The following is a 14,236-nucleotide window of genomic DNA, read 5'->3' as shown; positions in this document are numbered from 1 at the left end:
GAGTATAATTCTTTCTATAAAAGACTTGCCCACGCTCTAATAAAGAAAGGTGAAGCAAAAGAGCATTCTACAAATAATGGTTTTCCATATGTAGAGAACAGGCAATCCAAACTTCAAATGATATAAGTGAAGTACATGAAGCATTATATAAAGCCATACTCAAAAGATATAAGTGAAGTGCAATGAGCATTCTATAAATTAACCAAGGACTATCTCATACCAACATGGTGCATAAGATAAAAGTGCAAAAATAAACACAAAAGATGCTCCAAGAATTTACGCATATCATGTGACGAATAAAAATATAGCCCCAAGTAAAATTACCGATGGCCATTAGAGGAAAGAGGGGATGCCTTCCCGGGCATACCCAAGCTTAGTTGCTTGGGAGTCCTTTTTATATTACCTTGGTGTGCCTTGCTCATCCCCAAGCTTAGGCTCTTTCCACTCCTTATTCCTTCATCCATCATGATCTCACCCAAAACTTGAAAACTTCAATCACACAAAACTTAACAAAACCCCCGTGAGATCCATTAGTATAATAAAGCAAGTAACTACTTTAAGTATTGTTGCAAACCCATATTTTATTCTTGAATTATGCCTACTATATTCTAACTTCTCCATGTCTTATACCCACCGATACAATCCATAGATTCATCAAAACAAGCAAACAACGCATCAAAAATAGAATCTGCCAAAAATAGAACAGTTTGTAGTAGTCTGAACTTTGACAATACTTCTGTAACTCTAAAACTTTTGAAAACTTAGGAAAAATTTAAAAAATTGCATAGTAGTGTTGTGTAAAATTTTCGGAAACTTTTGGCATTTCAGTAAAAAAATGTAAATTCATGCACTACAACCAAAGTTTCTATTTTTGCACCGCACATACTAAACAAGCAATCTAAACACCCTAAAGGCAAATCTTGGCACATTATTTTTATAATACAATGGATTTGTACAAGGGGATAAATTTTTTTGTGACAAACTTCCATGAAAAATTCTACATTGTTTCCATGAGCATGAACACAAGTATTCAAGGTCGACCCTCACTTCTCCAATGCATAATCTTCCTATCACTTCTCTTTTTGAAAACGTTTTAACGTTCCCCTCTATATTTTGTGTTTTAAAACTTTATAAAAGCACATAATAGAATAAAATGACTCTCTAAAAATTCCGGGTTGTTTCCCTGGCAATGCTTTCTTTAAAGCCATTAAGCTAGGTGTAAAGTGCTCAAGTAATTGATCCACCCGGATTCCAAAGTATATCAAAGCCAATTTTAATTTACAATGATTTGTAATTTAGTAGTGAGAACAAAGCAACATATATCATGCGATGACGAAGCCTAACTCTCTTCTTATGCATCAACATGTCATAAAAGAACAATTCATGCACATCAAGTAAGGGCCAATACATAGCATAAGCAGTTTCTTGCAAATTTGTTGTGTTGGAAATATAAAGAGGCGGAGATGAAGTTCCTCTCTCATAATAATTGCAAGTAGGATCAGCAAGCACATGCATATCATATTCATCAGAATCATCATGTGTAATGGTAAAACACAACCCACCAATATAATCCTTAATAAGCGCAAACTTCTATGATATGGTGTAGTTGGGAGAATTCAAAAAGATAATGGGAATATCATGTGTGGGTGCAATAGCAACAATTTCATTCTTAACATAAGGAACTATAGCAAGTTCATCTCCATAAGCATAATTCATATTGGCATCTTGGCCACAAGCATAGCAAGCATCAAGTTCATCAAAAAGGGATATTTCTAAGGAATCAAAGGGATCGTAGCAATCATCATAGCATTCATCCTTCGATAAGCACGAAGGGAAATTAAACAATGTATGAGTTGAAGAGTTACTCTTATTAGAATGTGGGCGCGGGTAGCTAATCCGCTCTTCCTCATTTTATTCTTTGCTCTCCTCATCATCTTTTTCATCTACTGGGCTCACAGTTTCATCAATTTCTTCTTCCATAGATTCCTGCAAAATATTAGTCTTTTCTTGGACAGTGGAGACTTTCTCAATAAATATATTAATATCATAATTGTATTTAGAATTCTCATTGCAATATTTATGTATAGCAAAATTTTCAGGTCTATAAACAACAACATCATAATCTTCATACTTTTCAAACAAAGATTCAATTTCACAAGCACCCTTAGAAGCAACAAATTCTTCTATTCATAGTAATCATATCTACCATTAGCATAAGAAGCCAAGGTTTCATTATCATTAAATTCACATGAAAAGGGAAGGTGTGGAGCCTTCATCCTAGAGCAACAAGTACAATCATATCTCAAGCATAAATTCTAAGCATACCATTGCAAATAATCAATTTGATCCCATAAGAGTTTCCCTTTTTGCGTCAAGTGCTAATCCCTAAAGTATTCATGTTGATCCAACGTGTCCCCCATTATCAAGTTCAATGGGGTTTTCTCAGGATGATCAAAATAGTGTTTAATATTTTTGACATAAAGAGCATCGAGGGTTTTAGGAGGTTCCCCGTCTCCATGAGTAGCAAGTACAATTTTTTTTTTGGAACTTCGTGTTCCATATCCATAACTAGAGATAGAGAACAAGTTAGAATAGGAAATAAAATCTACTTAGTGATAAAGCAAACAAGCAGACACGGGAATATTCACCCCACACTATTGCTCCCCCGCAACGGCGCCAAAAAAGGCCTTGATAACCCACAAGTTTAGAGGATCGTTTGTTGCCTTTTTAGATAAGTAAGAGTGTTGAACCCAACAAGGAGCTAAAGGTAGAACAAATATTCTCTCAAGTTCTATCGACCACCGATACAACTCTATGCGGACTTAATGTTGGCTTTACCTAAAACAAGTATAAAACTAGAAGTACTTTGCGAGAATAAAACTACGTATAAAATGCAAGATAATAAAAGTTATTTGTTTAGTAGAAAGCTTTTGTCAGAGAAGGAAGTTATTTGTCCCTAGGCAATTGATAACTAGATCGGTAATCACTATTGCAATTTTATATGAGGGAGAGGCATGAGCTAACATACTTTCTGTACTTGGATCATATGCACTTATGATTGTAACTCTAGCAAGCATCCGCCACTACCAATGATCATTAAGGCAAAAGCCAACCATAACATTAAGTATCAAGTCCTCTTTACTCCCATATGCAACAACCCCTTACTCATGTATAAGTTTCTGTCACTCTCGCCACCCACTATAAGAGAATCATGAACGCATTGCAACACCCTACAACAGGGATACCTCACATTTGCTCGACACGGAGGGCACCATAGGACATCACCAAAATAAAATATTCAACTCAAACGAATCATGATCATCAATTAACCCATAGGATAAAATAGATCTACTCAAACATCATAGGATAACCACATATCACTGGATAATAATATATAGTGTTGAGCACCATGTTTAAGTAGAGAATTACAACGGGAATAGAGAAGTTATGCTGTTGCATAGAGGTGGAGAAAGTTGGTGTTGACGGCCGTGTTTGTCACAGTAGGTCACGTTTTCTATCATGCATGTACATCAATGACGATTTTATGAAAGAATCAAGATAGTCATACTTGTGCTATCATAGAAGTGTTCCATGACAATACCAAAATTATCATCATGGAAGTGTCCACTTCCATGATGATAAATGGCGCATCATGGAAGTGTTTTTGTCGAGGGTAACCGACACGTGGCATCCACCGTAACGGGTCGCCGTTAAGCTATCAGGTTCTAGTTTGGATTTGATAACCTGTTTATAGCCCGAACCAATGGGGATTTTCCATGTGTAAAATTCTCATTCGCCGGGGGATCCATGTGTCGGCTTAGCGTTGGGACAGATTTCGTCCGTACATTGGAGAGAATGCGCCTACATTACCTCGACAAGTGGCAGGTCCCAACAGTAGCCCATTTAAGATAAAAAGGCCGGCCCAGCCAAGGGCCCACAAGATTTTGTCGTACTCTACTGGGTCGGCCCGTTAACAACCTGCCATGGTTTGGGCCACATTATGGCCCACATAAGATCCGGCCGTTAGATGTCTGTCGCGTTTCGGGCCAAATGACAGCCCACATCAGATCCAACCCGTTAACAGTCTGCCATGTTTTGGGCCAAATGACGGCCCATATAGGATCCGACCCGTTAACTGCCTGATATTCTTCGGGCCAAATTACGACCAATATATGATCTGCCCCATTAACATGCACCGTGCTTTCGGCAACATTGGGGCCCCATTTGAAGTACGACCTCTTGAAGGCCGATGTAATAGTTCAGCCCGATATTACTTCCGACCTGTTAATGGCCATTGGTACATATGGGCCGTTGTCGGCCCGGTTCCACTTTCGTCCATTTAGCGGCCTATGCTGCATGTGGGCCTATTTTTGGGCCGAAGTGACTTTCGGCCTCTTAAAGGCCCATAGTCTTCATGGATATATTTTAGCCCAACCTGACTATTGGCCCATTAAAGGCATGTTAGACAATTGGGCCTAATGATGGCCCACTTTGCAACCCTCCTGCTTATGACCCATTATGTTATTTGGCCAACTATGGCCCGATAAATATTTTGGCCTGTTAACGGCCCATCTTGTGGTTGAGCTAATCATGGGCCTCCAACACTGTTCAGGCCGAATCTACTTTTCGAACTATTAAAAGCCCATTCTATTTTCCGGCCCAACTTAGGCAACTTGTTTACTCGACCTGCTAAAGGATCAAAACTAATAGTTGGTGAGTTTACGTCTAGGCCTGCTATTGGTTGGACATGATTATAGGCCCATGTTTCAGCCCATTTACAACAATTGGTGGGCTGGCTAGTTTTAGTACCGTAATTTTTTATATATAATAGACTGAACATTTAGGCCCATTGCTCTGTCAAAGCTTACGACCTTTTCAGGGAGCGACGACAACATATATAGAAATTAAATTACAACATCATGACGAAGAATATACCTAGACTATACAACAAAGAAATTACTACATATTACATGCACTGGGCATAAAAGTTCACCGCTAGTGATAATAAGGCGCAACCAGATAAGAAATTACATACACTGGGAATCAAAGGTCACCACCAGTGCAAATAAACATGCCGCCCAAAATAATATATAGAACCGACAACACTTCAACGCAGTTCAAGAAAGGTTAGCCCCGCGTGGGAGCTGCAGCACAAGCTGATGACTGCACTTGTTTGACGTTTATATCCAACTCTAGCTGCATAGCATCAATGGTGTCAGTGATATCACCCCAAAAGAGAAAAAAATTAGACAGATAACATGCTTTGCACATATAAGCAACAATGTTGTTGATTCATCCCATTTCTTAGTGGCAAATAAAAAGACTTGGATTACAATAGAATAAAAAATGTTCATAGTTAAGACACGGTAGGAAATGGCATTGTGCAGTGGCCAGCTTTACCACACCACTGGATTATAGATCAAGAACACAAACATACATGCAATGCTAAAGAATGTATAAGCATCGATGGTGAGTGTATTGTCAATTTATCCCATTTCTAATTGTAAATAAAAAGATACGATTTAAATAACATGAATATGCATTGTTCATAGTTAAGACATAGCAGGATATGCCATTGTCCTGGAGTTTGTAGTTTGACCACACCACTAGATTACAGAGCAACAAGCACACATGCATTGCTAAGGAAGATCACTTGCTATGTTTAGTTTAATTTACATGGTATGAATAAGGAACTAGGTTGAGAAGGAGAAACTTATGTTTGTGAACTTCATAATAAACTTTAAACATGCAATTTGATGCAAACGACAAAAATAAACAGCAGTTGCAGTCATTGCTATCCAAATATACACAACAAAGTTTGAAGGCTTGAGAAGGACAAACATATGTTAGTAATGAAGACTGGCTCTATAAAGCGCTTTTCCATGTTGATGGGTGGGAAATTCAATAAGTTTACCACAGAGTCTTCTTCATAAGCATTGCCTTTATTCTACATTTTGTTAAGCTGTTAAGAGTAAATATAGAAGTGATAATGTAGGAACAAATGGAGATGATTTAAGCCAAGATGCAGAGTGATGCTACATAATCAACTAGCTATAAATGTAGGTACAACATACATCCAAAAGGAACTGACAAGAGTAATGCAGAGGTAAACATCTTCAGTAGTATTGGTTTTATTCAACATTTCGGTAAGAGTAAACATAGATTAGATGTGTACAAAATGGATGCCAAGGGAAAATAAGCTGCAAAGTGATGGTACATGAACAACTAGCTGACAATATAAGTATAGTGATAAAGGACAACACATACTTACAAGAACAATGTAGAGCTAAACTTCTTCATAAACATTGGGTTTATTCTACAATAATGTAAGCATTAATATAGGATCTGATAATTAGGAGAGAACAACGGATATGTAGGTTATCATGCACACTGATGTCACATAATCAACCAGTTATGAATGTAAGTACAGCGATACAAGACATCAGGTACTAACAAGTGCAAAGCAACGAGCATCATAGTTGCGATATCCTAGGTTTTGTGGTGCTGGTTGCGGTACTACCACTTTTTTCAAGGACTTTGCTACTACTCCTTCAGGTTCTGCAATCACTCTCTTCCTTTTGGATGTCTGATACACAAGAGCAACATTTGAATGAAAAAACATGGTATGATGATAAATCAAATGTGTATTGATAATGGGTGGGCATGGCAACTTCACAAAGATGATGAGTAAACTAAGCACATGGCGGTGCAAAAAAGTAGAAGAAATGCAAGACAGCTTACGCAAGTTACGTGCAACCAATAAAACCTTGCCAAATTAGAATAGGCACCTTGTAAGGTGAACAGGATAGGCCATCTACCTTTGAATCCTTGATCTCAGAATAGTCATTAGGATCATATTCTGAACATGAATCTATAGGTGCGGAGCGTGTGGGCTTCATTCCATCCAGAATGGAACTCAATGCCTTGATGCCATGTTTGTTAGTCATTGCACTGTTCTGCGATACTCTTCTGATGTGCGCATTCTCATATTCATTGTGATTTTGTTCCATATCTAAGAAGCATGTCAATATAAATAGTAGTGAGATTATCTTTGTAATGCAGAGGATATTGTAATATAATTGGGGGTCTTTGTAAACCCTTGTGTGCTATCACTGGATTTTTATGAGAGAGCCCTTATGTGCTATAATTTGGTGAGTACAATAATATAATCTGACACAACTACACGATAAATAGGCTCCCTGTTGAGAGCTCCAGAAGTAAGGATAGTAGGCAGATGATAGGTTCATAATATGCTGTATTGAAAGTTTATTGTGAAACCATGACAACGAGAGTGCATAGAGAAATAGTATTCCAACATGTCTATATGTGGCGCACATGCATTTCAAAATTCACGTAGTAACATTAGCTGACCGATTAAACTTAAGCTTTGGAAATATGAGTGTCATTTAGTTTTGCTTGAAGGATGGAGTGCGGCTAATATGACACAAAGCCACTATGTAGATTGTAGTGTCGATAAAACGGGGACACCATAAGCATCATAAATAAATCGAGGAAGTGGAACTGGTTAGGCACTACTGCAGAATGCTGCTAACGTGACACTACGATCAGAGACCCTTCAAGAAACTGTGTGTGATGCAATAATCGCAAACGTTGGTGTCAGAGAACCATAAAAAATGTCCAAAACGTTCGCGATGACGGATGCATCAAACACAGTTCAGATTTTAGTTGCCTGTGCGATGCAGGGCATATAGTTCAGTTCAATTAACTATTTGCAATTAGGCGGAACAAAAGAAACGGGTAGCCAGATGAAGGCGTGTGCGATACACATCATACAGTTCACTAGGATGAACTGTTTGGGATTAGGCAACACAAAGAAACGGTCAGGCAGATCAAGGTGTGTGCGATATACGGCATGCGGTTCACTCGGATGAACTGTTTGCGTTGAGACAAGAGAACAGAAATGGTTCAATATAATAAGATGTGTGTGATACGTGGCAAACAGGTCTGTAATCATAAATGTGTGTGTCGGTGTCAAAACCGGCGGATCTCGGGTAGGGGGTCCCGAACTGTGCGTCTAGGCGGATGGTAACAGGAGACAAGGGACATGATGTTTTACCCAGGTTCGGGCCCTCTTGATGGAGGTAAAACCCTACGTCCTGCTTGATTGATATTGATGATGTGGGTATTACAAGAGTAGATCTACCACGAGATCAAGGAGGCTAAACCCTAGAAGCTAGCCTATGGTATGATTGTTGTTATTGTTGTTGTGTCCTACGGACTAAAACCATCCGGTTTATATAGACACCGGAGAGGGCTAGGGTTACACAGAGTCGGTTACAATGGTAGGAGATCTACATATCCGTATCGCCAAGCTTGCCTTCCACGCCAAGGAAAGTCCCATCCGGACACGGGGCGAAGTCTTCAATCTTGTATCTTCATAGTCTTGGAGTCTGGCCGATGATGATAGTTCGGCTATCCGGACACCCCCTAATCCGGGACTCCCTCAGTAGCCCCCGAACCAGGCTTCAATGACGACGAGTCCGGCGCATACATTGTCTTCGGCGTTGCAAGGCGGGTTCTCCTTCAAATTCCAAGTGCCTGCCGAATAGTGTCCGACTTCCTTATAAATGTTGCGCTCCTTGGCTTCCACGTCCAATAATGGCCCTCTTCCACGTGTCGTAAGAATGCGAAAAGCTAGGGTATTTTTGCATTTTACCCCCTAGCCGCGCAAATGAGCTGCCTATAAGAGAGGCGAGGATCTAGATCCAACTCACACCATCCTCCTTCCGCAAGTACTCATCGAAGCGCCTCTGACAAAAATATATTCCATCATGGATAGTCGACACGGCTCCTCCTCTCGCGCTCCTAGCCCTCAGCCAGGAGATTGGGGGAGATGTTCAGTTCCACACAGCGAGCTAGTGATGCTCCAAACCGAGGGATATCTTCCCCCAGCCTTCATGGTTCCGGTTCGAGCCGGACTGGCCACCTACAGGGGTGGAAAGCAGGCGGAGAGCGTCCCCAATCCCTCCAAAGGAGAGCGGGTATGCTTCGTCCCTTATCTAATAAGGGGACTCGGATTTCCCATACATCCGTTTCTCCGGGGGCTCCTGGAGTTCTATGGACTCCAGCTTCACCACCTTACACCTGCCTCCATTCTGCACATCGCGGGCTTCGTAGCTCTTTGCGAGCTGTTCTTGGGTGTCGAGCCCCATTTTGCGCTGTGGAAGAGATTGTTTTGCCTCGTACCCCGTTCTCACGAGGGGTCGATATATCAAGTGGGCGGAGCCGAAATATGGCGCATCGCCGGGACCGGATATCTATCCGGAACCCCTAAGAAGGCGTCCGAAGACTGGCCTTCGGAATGGTTTTATATAGAGGACGCCCCTCTGCCGGATCCAGTTTGGATCGACCTCCCGGAGTCCAGCAATGCTCCCTTGAAGAAACGCCTGAGTTGGCGCCCGCGGATCCCTCAACGGGAAGATGATGGGAGCGTCCAATATCTGATGGGCCGGATAAGGTTACTGGCCCACTCCGGATTGACCATGATTGGAGTCATGGCCACGTGCATTATGCGAGGGGTGCAGCCACTCCAATATAGGGGCCACCCCATGTGGGATTTCAACGGGGAGGATGACGCCACCCGCCATGTCCGCAAGGGGCCGGGATCGGCCGCCGATCTGGTGAAGATCCTATCCAGCTTGTACAAGGGGGAGAAGGAGGACTTCCTCCGCACGAGTTCATTGAATGGATTCTCCATGAATAACCCTCGGAGTTGGGTAAGCGGACGTTTATCTATCCGATCCATATTCCCCAAATCAAGTGTCTCACTTTGTGATTTTGACGCAGGAGCTACGCCGGGACGTGGAGGGCATACGAAGCCTGACCCCACAGCCCGAGGATCTGGGACGATCCCTTGATCCGGCCTCCGAAGAGGATCCGGACATAAAGGTGGAGCTGATTGACGGGGTGTTCCACCAACTTAGCATGGACAATGCTCTAGTCTCCATTACGGCTGACTACCCCGGTTTATCTCCGGCTTCCCAGTGACTACGACCGGAGTCCTGACACCATCATTTGATCCAAGCTCATTTCTGACCATCGTATACCAATGGTGCATCACAGGAGGCGCCTTTAAGGCGGGAAGCCGAACACGCAGCGGCTGACCAACAAGGGTCAGTTCGGCCCAGCAGGCGGAAGAGGAATGCGACGCGAATCGAAACGTCGCCGCAATGGTACGGCGCACCGCTGTATTTAAGGGAAAGATCCCTAGGAGGTATATTAACGCTCATGATTTCCCAGGAGGAAGAGCGCTCGCTGGACAGTGTCCGGAGAGGTTGCCAATCAAGCCTCCGCCAGCCATGCTCCAACGCGTGGTCCGGAAGTGGAGGCGAACACAAGGCATGAGCCGGATGCTCCTCCAACGGAGGATGCCGACAGGCTGTCCGCCACCAGGTCCGAGGTGGAGAGCGCCATGAATCACAGGCGCCGCCGGACGGTTCTTCATGATGCGTGTTTCTCTCCGGAGGCACTGAGTGCCTTTAATGCGGGAGACGCGCACCTCCGTGCCGCTCGAGATGGTCTAACCAGAGCCACGGAGCAGTATGTGAAAGACATACGGGTGAGGAATTTTAATAATTATATATGCCAGTAGCCCCCGAGACTTAAAATAGTTAGAATAACTGATTTAAGGATCATTTGTTTATGCAGGATCTTACAGAGAAGAATGCCTGTCTGTCCCAGGAGCTTCAAGAGTGCAAGGCCCAACTTGAGGCCGCACTAGCCGCCGCAGGAGGAGCCACAGAGACTCCCTCTGGTAATACATACTTTGAAAAGATAAGTAGTTTATGAAGTGCGGCGTGTGCGTAAGTCTGACAATTGAATTGCAGAGGGTGCCAGACTAGAACCGGACAACCAACATCTGCTACGCCAGCTGAAGGCAGGCGAGAAGGTGCTTATGAGGGTGCAGCAGGAGAGGAACAAACTCCAAGATGCCAACACCCGGCAGGGCGAAGAACTAAAAGATGTACGGGTCCAGCTGTCTGACTCCGTAAAGGAGAATCGGCGGCTTCGTCGCGGCATTTACAGTAAGTGCTTGAGCAAACTCTTTTGAAAAGAAGAGTTCGGCGAGGAAGTCGATTGACAGAAATGTGTCTATAGGTGTGCTCACAGGTCGTCCGGCGGAGGAAATGCCTGCTTCCACGGGTGACCTTCTTCCCGAGCTGCTGCAACTGCACGAACGTATTCGGCAGACGATGAGCGGTGTCGTCCAGGCCTTATGGCCGTCCGTCTCCCTACCCGATGGTCTTGGAGGGCTTGCTGACAAACTTCAGGGAGTACGGCAGCGCTTCCGTCTGTGGAAGATATCGGCCTGCCGTCAAGGCGCCAGAGAGGCCTGGGCCATGGTGAAGACGCGGTACACGAAGGCTGATCCAAACCACATGGCCGAGGTCGGACCTGTGGGGCCCGATGGGAAGGAGATCCCTGTGAGCTTAATGTACGGCCAAGTAGAGTTGGCCGCAAAATATTCCCAACGGGACTGTAAACTAGACAGCCTGTTAGATGGGATTGAAGAGGAGTTCAATCAATCAATTTGACGATGTAATTTTAAAATGACATGTAAAATGCCTTCTAGCCGGATTGTAGATCGTTTGTCTTTGCGGACCTTTTCGCTTCAACTTCGGGACCCAACAGTCCGGAGTGTGTCCGAATACCCTAGCGGTTATAAAAACCGGGGCATGCATGGAGACCAGGCGTAGGGGTCATTAGTGCTTTATTAAACAAGTGCCCAACTAGTTATGTTATATTACATGGTTAGTAAGAAACATCTTCCAGGGAGAATAGTTCCGTTAGGGGTTCCTTTCCCTGGGAGGCATGCCCTAAGGTGCATGTCCGTACTGCGAAAAGAGCAGAAAAATCATCTGGGGGCAGATAAGTTTAAATAAGTAATAAGTCATCTTTCAAGTCACCGACCGAATATTCCCTTAAGAACGCTAGCTTTCGGCTTCACCCAGTCTGAGGTACACATCCGGCTGACCCGGCAGTAACAATCGCAGAGGTGCTCCCTTTACCTCCTAGCCAAACAATGGGAACGTAGGGGTAAGCACAGGAGCCAGGCAACCCAGCTTGGCCAAAACTTAAGTCATATCGATGCATATAATGGTGAATAAAAGGTACATGCGGAAGTATGAAACATGTGTTGGGCATGAAGCCCGTATAAATAAGCTTCTGTTAAAGAAGCCCCCAGGTATAATGAGTGCTAGTAGCACATCAAGCATGTGCGGACAATGCGCAGATCAGCCCGTCAAAGGCTTTTACTAAAAAAAGGGAGGAGGAAGAGAACAAGAGACAGCGAAAATGTAAAAGGTGGACGGGGGAGGGAGACGAACTCTGAGTCTGGCGCTAGGCGTAGAATCTTCGGAGACGGGCTGCGTTCCATGGGTTCGGCTCGAGTCGGTTGTTAGAGGCGTTGCGTAGACGGTATGCTCCGCCGGTCAGGACTTGGTCGATGATGAAGGCACCTTCCCATTTGGGCTTAAGTTTGTCTTTTTTCTTGTCCGGCAGGCGTAGAACAAGTTCGCCAACATTGTAAGTTTTGGCCCGTACTTCTCTGCTTTGATATCTTCGAGCCTGCTGCTGATAGAATGCGGAACGAGCTTTTGCCACGTCCCGCTCCTCCTCTAAGACGTCCAAACTGTCCTGCCGATCCAACTCAGCTTCTCTTTCTTCGTACATGCGCACGCGAGGTGAGTCATGAATTATATCGTAGGGCAGAACTGCCTCTGCGCCGTACACCATAAAAAAATGGTGTGAATCCGGTAGTGCGGTTCGGCGTGGTCCGCAGCCCCCAGAGTACAGAGTCGAGCTCCTCTACCCAGTGCGTGTTAGATTCCGTGAGGGACCGCACTAGTCTGGGTTTGATGCCGCTCATGATTAGATCGTTTGCTCATTCGACTTGACCGTTAGTTTGGGGGTGATAGACTGAAGCGTAGTCGAGCTTGATGGCCATGTTTTTGCACCAGAGTTTAACCTCGTCGGCCGTGAAATTCGTGCCGTTATCAGTGATGATGCTATGGGGGACACCATAACGGTGTACTACCCCGGATATGAAGTCTATCACGGGTCCGGATTCGGCCGTTTTAACTGGCTTGGCCTCTATCCATTTGGTGAATTTGTCCACCATGACCAATAGGTATTTTTGCTTGTGGGTTCCCCCTTTAAGGGGTCCAACCATATCAAGCCCCCAGACCACGAACGGCCAGGTGATGGGTATAGTTTTGAGGGCGGTTGGTGGCATGTGGCTTTGATTAGCAAATAGCTGGCAACCGACGCATCGTTGGACCAAGTCCTGAGCATCTTCCCGGGCAGTCGGCCAATAAAATCCTGTACGGAAGGCCTTGCCTACGAGGGCCCGGGCTACGGCGTGGTGCCCACCGAGTCCGGCGTGAATTTCAGCCAGGAGATTTCGCCCTTCCTCTTCGGAGATACACCTTTGAAGGACTCCGGTTGTGCTTTTCTTATAAAGTTCTCCCTCATGGACCTTGTAGGCTTTAGATCGCCGAACTATGCAGCGGGCCTCATTTTGGTCTTCGGGGAGTTCCTGCCTAGTTAAGTAGGCTAGGAATGGTTCCATCCACGGGGCGATTACTGCCATTATTTCGTGGGCTGAGGGTGTTATTTCATTGGCTGAGCCACCGACTGTGTCAGAATGTTCCGTGTTGGGCGGCGCGGTTGGTTCCGGGTTGCTATTTCCGGACTCCTCTTCCCATAGTACGGATGGCTTAAAGAGCCGCTCTAGGAAGATGTTTGGAGGGACGGCGTCGCGTTTTGCGCCGATGCATGGCAACACGTCGGCTGCCTGGTTATTATCCCGGGCTACATGGTGGAATTCGAGTCCTTCGAACCGTGCTGACATTTTTAAGACGGCGTTACGATAGGCTGCCATTTTCGGATCCTTGGCGTCAAAGTCTCCATTTACTTGGGATATTGCGAGGTTTGAATCCTCGCGCACCTCTAGGCGTTGAATACCCATGGAGATTGCCATCCGGAGACCATGTAGAAGGGCCTCGTATTCGGCTGCATTGTTAGAGTCCATGTACATTATCTGAAGTATGTATTGGAATGTGTCTCCGGTTGGGGACGTCAGTACGACGCCAGCCCCCAAGCCGGCCAACATTTTAGAGCCGTCGAAATGCATGATCCAATTGGAGTATGCGCCATACTCTTTAGGGAGTTCAGCTTCGGTCCATTCGGCGATGAAGTCAGCCAAAACTTGCGA

This window comes from Triticum dicoccoides, chromosome 5B (genome assembly GCF_002162155.2).
Source record: "Triticum dicoccoides isolate Atlit2015 ecotype Zavitan chromosome 5B, WEW_v2.0, whole genome shotgun sequence".
Taxonomy (NCBI): Eukaryota; Viridiplantae; Streptophyta; class Magnoliopsida; order Poales; family Poaceae; genus Triticum; species Triticum dicoccoides.
This window is presented reverse-complemented; position numbering follows the sequence as displayed.